Genomic DNA, 8,246 nt, shown 5'->3' on the forward strand with positions numbered 1-8,246 from the left:
ACACTTTATATTTGAAATATAAACAAAGATAGCCTTTTCATGTATTGTACACTGAATATAAGATGTCACACATTATGCCGTAATATCTATATTAAGGTTAAATATAAAGGTTTTTAGTAGGTCACAGTCAGTAAGAACGTTTGTAATGCTTTATGATCATGCTCCTCCGCTTACCTACTATCCAGCTCGAAGTACCAAAAATGTTACTCAATTACTCGCGGACTAGCGTAGGGCAGGGAAGAAGTCACGTCCGGTTGGGTTGAAGTCGATCGCATATAGCTTTTTACCAAAAAAATATTTTGGTTGTTTTTCACTTAACCAAACCGAAAGGAAAGGAAACACGGATTTAAAGAATGGAATTAAAAGACCTGAATGATCACAAGAAATACTGTCTTTAAATTAAATAATAATTAAATGGTCTCGAATAGCACACTTGCTTTATATAAACTGGTTCAAGAGTCGGAATGACTACACTCGACCGAACCTTGGTTGACACTGAACTCCCAGGAAAAAGGGTTTGTGTTTGATCAACAAAGAGATATTACGCTACTACCTGAGTATCGACTCCAACATAAGAGGTACGGCATGAAACTCCAAACAGAGGGAAAATTCCAACCCCAATAAGCATTGGGTGAAAACCATTCAGTCAAAAATGAAACCCAAAGGTCACTCAAATGAAAAACCAGAACATAAAATAAATTACACAGGGCGACAAAATTTGACAAAAGTCAAAAGCCAGAAAGCAGACCAAACATTTCCGAAGGATTTTGATGCGCTATATCTTAATACCAGCTCAAAATTGCTTCTGTACGTCAGGTTTTCAAGATATCCTAACCTGAATGTGCAAAAACTGCGCTTTTAGATGTTTTTGAGGTTATGTAACTGTACAAGAAAAATGTCTACTACAAAGCTAATATGGATTTTGAAATGCTAATCAACCCCTTTCAAATCTACTTGGATTTATTAGGATATCTTTATTTTTCACCAAAATATTGTAATTTGAAATTTTTTATTTTAGCGTTTTAACCCATTAACGCTGAGTTGTTCAGATTTATACAACGCATTCTCTATAGCTGACGGTAGGATATTTTTTCTTCAAAATATTATCTCAGGGGTTTTCGAGGGTGTCCTTTCTATTGCCGCTGTCAGTTTTTTGTTATAAACCCTAGAAGATCCAATATGGCGGCCACAATTTATGGCTTTAAAAAAGAACAAAGCATCCCGCACCAAATACCAACAAAAAAGCGTACAGTTCCTTTGGAACCAAACTTTGCACAATGATAAAACAATAAAAAATATGGAATACGTATTTTTTGATTTCTACGGAAGCTGTTTCTTAATGGTAAAAACCACCCTTAACAAGCCACAAGTATGCTTACCCACCTGACTCTGGGAACAATAAGTTTAGTCGCATATTTTTCTTGGAATAATGAAGTTCCATGCCACAAGTGGGTTAACCCACCTACCTGCTCATCCACCTAAACCCAGAAATCACCTCTACCAAATCATAAGCAGGCTTACCCACGTAACCCAGGGAGCAGCGAATTTAGTCGTTTACATTTCGTGAAATAATTGAATTCCACACTACAGGTGGGCTAACCTTGAAATGAAATTTTTCAATTTAGCGTACTAAGCCATGAACGCCGAGATGGTATGCTATGGTCCCTTGAAAATATTATCTGAGAGTTTTTAGGAGGTTCCTTTTCGATTGGCTCAGTTTTTTGTTATAACTCCTAGAAGAGCGAATATGGAAAACAGTTAGGGCTTTAAAAAAACAACAAATTTTACTATTATAATTAATTTAATATTGTAAATTTACCAATAAAGGCAAGACTTTGCAATGCCCTGCCAGTCAAGGCAAGACTTTGAATCGTCCAGTCAGTAAAGGCAAGACATTGAATCGTCCAGCCAGCCAAGGCAAGACTACGATTGCCCAGCCAGTTAAGGCAAGACTTACGATTGTTTGTCTAATGAAAGTGAATCTAATTGCTTGTTCTCTTATGGAAACCTTCGCGCTTCATGTCAAACGATCGTTGAAGAGACTTTCGTTTATGACTAGTAGGGCCATTATCATTTCTTTGCAAAGATCAGCAATAGTCGGCCATCATTTTTGCATTGCATCGTCCTTGATAATGTTGCTCTTTTTGGTGAAAGTCTTGATGAAAGCGTTCGCCCATTTCTCCACTGAATGCTCTTACATTTTCTGGGAAATAATCCAAATGAGATTTGAGAAAGTGTAATTTCATACTCATGAAACAACCTAATCTTTTAAAATTCTTTAACATACTAGATACAATAGTTCTAAAGTTTGGATCTCGATTATTTCCTAAAAATTTCTGTACAACATCCTTGAAACTCAACCATGCATCCTTTTCAATAGATGTCATGGTTTTGATAAAGTCATCATCTTTGATAAGTTTTCTTATATCAGGCCCAACAAAAATACCTTCCTTAACTTATGCATCACTTGAATGCGGAAATGTAGATCAGATATAATTGAAAAATTCTCCTTCGGTGTTTAGGGCTTTCACAAATTGCTTCATTAACCCTAGTTTTATATGGAGTGGTGGCAATAATACTTTCTTTCTGTCAACAAGACTTTCATAAACAATATTATACTAAACACTGTCCACTCTAATCTGTCTGGCCATTTCTCCGTTATCCAATGTTCATCCCTTGCATGAGTGTCCCAAAGGCAAAGAAAACAAGGGTATTTAATGTTTCCTGATTGTAAACCAATTATAAGATTTATCATTTTGAAGTCACCACAAATAAGCCAATTATGGACATTGTATTTTATTTTTATCAGGAGTAATTGGAAAGTATCATAAGATTCTTTCAGTGTAGTTGAGTTACCTACTGGAATTGTAGCGTACTTATTTCCATGATGTAATAGTACTGTTTTCAGACTTTCTGTAGACGAATCTATGAAAAGACGCCAATCCTCTGGAGTATGTAAGTTTATTTTATATAAATTAATGAGTCCTTTGATATCATTACAATACACAATCCCACTGTCCATTGAAAAGTACATGATAAACTTTTCTTCTCTATTTCTGCAAACAGTTACTCAAGTGCCAGGTAACAATAGTTTCCTCTCTTTGAGCCTTGAAGCGCAAAGCTCAGCTTTATCTTTTGGAAAATCAAGGTCACGTATAAAATCGTCTAATCCGTCTTGGTCAAAAAATTTAGGACTTTCATCATCTGATTCTTCCCAAGAAGAATCTTCAGTTGCATTAGAATCGTCTGCGTCCATTGATTCGTGGGTTGATCGGTCACTTTTGTTTTCAGAGTGATTTATAATACCAATCTTGGCTGCTGAAACACTTTTTACAACGGGTAAACGATCTTCTCCAAATACTTTTTAGAAAAACCTCCTGTTTTGCATAAGCAAAAGTAACAATCGATATCATGATCGTTGGGCTCACGCCAAACAGGTGGTTGAATAACAGTCTGCATCTTGGTACTTTCATCTATTAATTTGACAAATTTAATCTACAAGCATCACAAATTGAGGTTGGTGCCCACGGTTTATCCAAATCTTTTATTGAAGTCCCATAACAGTTGAAGTATAACGTTTTTATCGAATCATTAATTGATCGACGGTATTTCTCCGTTTCATACTTTCCACAAACGTGACAAAACGTATTAACTTTCTTAGCGCAAGGAGTTCTTGAACTCATTTTTTTCTGATAATTAACAGTAACGTGGAAATTCTAAAACTCACTATATACAAAAATCACGATCGACACGAAATGTAACCGCTAGACAGATTTCAAATACAAAAAGAATTTTATTACTTGCGCATCCAACCGTTCGCCCGCCACTCAAACGTGATCTCTAACAAGGAAAGATTTGTAGCAAAAAACGAAGATCATCACCTACGCATAACACGTCATAAAAGCGTAAGTGAACATTAGAATGCACACAAAGTGCGCAGTGGCATTCAGCGTAGTCCGTCTTCTTTTGTTTTAGCAATGTGCGAAGTTTGGACCCAAACGACTGCACGCTTTTTTGTTGGTATTTTGTGCGTGATCCAAATAAAAATTGTCGATATTCCAAGAAAATCCAAAAACTTATTATTATAATCTTGAAGAGCTTTTAAAGAGTAATGTTATTCTTTTTTTGGCTTCTTTCATATTGTACGTTGTTTGGGTTAAAATTTGGATTTTCAAATGATTACAATTTCTTTAAAACGCTGTAACTCTTAAAAAATGTTTTTATTGAAAACTCATTAGAATAAATTGTTTAGATTTCCGAGCACTATGCATAGCCGTAAATAAAAAATTTTAATATAAAAAAAGTCTCAAAAATTTTGAAAAAGCTGTAACTTTTTGAGTTTTTATCCGAAATTACTGGTTAACGAACTCGTCCTTTGCTTTGGGACTTAAAAAAAGTGTGCCAAAGTTCCATCTGATCCGTTAATTTTTTCGATAATTCTAATACTTTCTCAATCGTAACCGATCAGAATGTAAAAAATTAATGTATTAGACAAACGACACAAGCTATAAAAAAAAATTAACAGAAAAGAGTTGCTCACCCAAAAAAGATCTATGAATTTTTTATTAATCATTTTTAGATCGCACGAGTAGATTTTCTTTTAATCGCAAAAAACAAGATTGAAAATTCAAAAATAAAATTTTAGAAAAGCGACATTAGACACGAACAAAATTAAGAGTTAAAAGTTTTTAAAAAAAGCTGCACGTTTGTTATAAAGTTTGGTTATAAAAATTGTAACAGCGATTTCCAACTTTGGGTTCAATAATTGTTAACCCCGTCCCGGCCAGGGGTGGCCCAGGATGGAAATCGTTGCTACCTAAAATAACTGCCAGCCACTTACCTGTCAGCACGGCCCGACTTAGTCTTCGATTTCACCGAGTCCGTGGGTCACACCCGAGACAATCCCACCAAAAATTCAATAAAATTAACTAAGCATGATAAACATTATATTTTAAAAGAATAGGCCAACAATGACAAGTAAAAAGAAAGCTTGTCACGCGAACCAGAAACATTTGCGTCGTTGGCGGAAGCCTTCAGCAGTTCCAAGATGGCGGCATGACACTCCCGCGTGTGGACTACCGCCGCGTGGCGACAACTCCACTTCCGCACACGTCCTTTTCGTAAAGGATTACTAGGGGCGCCCGCCCTGACTCTTTTGGGTCGCGCTCGTGGGTCGGACGTGTCCTAATTCCACGGTGTCGCGGGCGTCTCGCGCCACCTCCCTTTTAATAATCCCTTTTCGAAACAACACCCCTCGCCTGGTCTAGCTCGGTCGAACCGTGAGAAGTCCACACTCGCGATTGAGAACACTCGCGCTAGGTATTTGGCTAGCTCTTCCTTCTGAGAGGGTTCCATCTCCCTTGGCTGGTTACAGTGCGCGGGTCTAATCAGGTACCGCCGCCAATGCGTGCCTTCGTACTACCCTTCGCCTCGTCGATTAGCTGTGTCTCACGGGCTATGGGAGTTGCTATAGGTTGACCAGCGGCTAGTGAGAAGGTGGCTGTTTCGAGTCCCAGCCGGTGGTTGGTCGTTTTTCCACGCGCCACTGCAGGGTTGACTCGGTGTTACCCGAAGATCTGCTTGGTGCTGCCGCCCGCCGTTTACAGCGGAACTACTGTGTTGTGTGGTTCATGCTAGACCGCTGGTTTCAGTAGTCCCCGCTCGTGGTTCAAGATGGCTGCTGCGGGTGCTCGTGTTTGGTTATCGCGGTCTGTCACTTTTTCCTCATGCGGACAACTGGGTTGTCTGTTAATTTCCGTGTCGTGTCCCAGACGCTACAACGTTAATCTTCAAATAACTAACTTAAAGACGAACACTAGTGAAGTGAAACTAGGATTGGAATTGCTGTGGACTTGTTAAATATTATACTATAGTCCCTTAAAGCTCATAACTAAGTACAATATTAATTGGAATTACCCTTTTAAATACAATAAAAAGTTATTCAGTAGTCTAGTCCTGGATCTTGGCTAGACAGTAAGTACCGTTTCTGGTTAAAATGTACCCTGTCTCTTTTTTTTAAATTCAAGCACCCCGGTGTGGCTTCGGCGAGCCTTTACTTAACGTTAAAATTTAATTTTGTAATTTCGTTACAAAATATATTTAAAGTAAAAAATTAACTTTTTAGAAAAATGACACAAGATACAATAACATTTTATTAAACCACATTCTTCAATAAAATGTTTAATAATCATTTTTATTTTAATAGAATGCGCGTTTTTTACTGGTAAAAATAAGACAATGAAAATACTTTCGTTTTAATTTAATGCATATTATGAATGGTAATAATATAAATTTATTGAAATGATATACATTTTACAGGCTTGCTAAGAATAAAATTGAATCCAAAATAAGATTTGTACTTTATTTGACAATATCTAAAATAACAGACCCAAAACGAGGTACAGAAATAAATATAATAAACATTTAATATAATAGAGTTGAACATGATGTAGAAAAGTTCGCATTCGTGACGAAATCAAGTGCGAAGCATGATATATGTAATGAAAAAGTATTCCTTAACTCTTCAGCACCCCTGGGTGCCATATGGCATCGCTGCGAACGCAGACGCATTATTATTTGTATCGCTTGTGAGTTACGCCCAGTGATGCCATATAGAAAATTTTGAGACAAAAAAAACTTTGGGCGCTGACGGGTTAAAGCCAAAGGAGTTTTAACAAAAGAGAATTCACGAACACCAAATTATAGATGTCGATGATTTAACCTTTAATTTTAAAAGGCTTGCGCACGAATGTGGGGTAAATACAAAGACTGAGCCCATGGCGCGAGATAAATATATTATCGAGTGCGCAGCGCGAGAAACAACAATCGCGCGCCCTAGGCGCGCTCAAACTTGCAGAAGCGCTCAGAACGCGATGAGAATGTGCCAGCACAACGGGCAGATTTTGTTTCTCTTGTGCCCTTTTTCCAAAACTTAAATTTTTTTATTTTTAATCTATTTTTTTTAGGATTCAAAGAAACTCTACCGGTCCTATCTAAAAAAATTATTAACAAATTTATAGATATTTTTGGGTGAACGAATTATGTCTATTAATTTTAGTTCGTACCTTGCGTCATTCTACAAAAAATTTAATTTTTTTATTTTCAATGTTATTTTTTATGATTAAACCAAAAACTAAGTGTTCTATCAGAAATTATTTATGAAAAATTGGAATGAGTTTTGGATATTTTTTGCAAGATTAACTTTTTTCTATTTATTTTTTTATTAGCTTGTGTCATTTGTCAAAAAATTATTATCTTGCATAGTTTGACCACAAAATGACGTCTTTTTATTTTTTTGTACAATCAAATAAAATTTTTTTTAACTTTTCGACAAAATAAAAAAAGTTGTCAATTCCCTGTAAATATTCCTACTACGACATTAATCTACCACCGTTCCATGTTCAAGAGTTCATTGGACTTCTTACTACTGGGCAGTCTGATAAGTACCTGAAAATTCTAAGAGATGGCATTAGTATTCACTAACGTGAACCATTTTCGTCGAGCTTGATCCTTCAAATGACGCCTGTCAAAACTTCAGCCATTTATGTTTACGCATTTACAAGTTACAGCACTGATAAGTGACTAACCTCAGAGTTTTTTTTAATATGGAAAAATCTGGGTTTCGAGTTTTGATCAGACACTACTATCTTCGCAAGAAAACGATATCCGAGACCAAGATCAAGGTGGATAAGTATTACCCGGACTCTGCAACATCGATTGGAACGATTCATAAGTGGTTTACCGAGTTTTGTTGTGGCCGTACGAGCACTGTTGATGCTGAACGATCTGGGCGCCCAAAAGAGGTCACTACACCAGAAAATGTCGAAAAAATCCATGATATGATGTTGAATGATCCCAAAGTGAAATTAAGAGAGGTAGCTAATGCTGTAGGCATATCATTGGAACGTGTGGGCAATATCGTGCATTCAGTTTTGGGCATGAAGAAGCTCTGCGCGCGATGGGTGCCGCGTTTGTTCACAGTGGACCAAAAACGATTTCGTGTGACAACTTCCCAGCAGAATTTGGCATTATTTTCACGTAAGCCGACCGAGTTTTTGCGCCGATTCATAACCATGGATGAAACCTGGATCCATTACTACACTCCTGAGTCAACGCAACAGGCAAAACAGTGGGTTTCACCGGGACAAAGTGCTCCGAAGCGTCCAAAAACGAAACAATGGGTCGGAAAGGTTATGGCCTCCGTATTTTGGGATGCACATGGCATAATATTCGTGGACTATCTTGAA

The sequence above is a fragment of the Belonocnema kinseyi genome, chromosome 7 (assembly GCF_010883055.1).
Source record: "Belonocnema kinseyi isolate 2016_QV_RU_SX_M_011 chromosome 7, B_treatae_v1, whole genome shotgun sequence".
Classification (NCBI taxonomy): Eukaryota; Metazoa; Arthropoda; class Insecta; order Hymenoptera; family Cynipidae; genus Belonocnema; species Belonocnema kinseyi.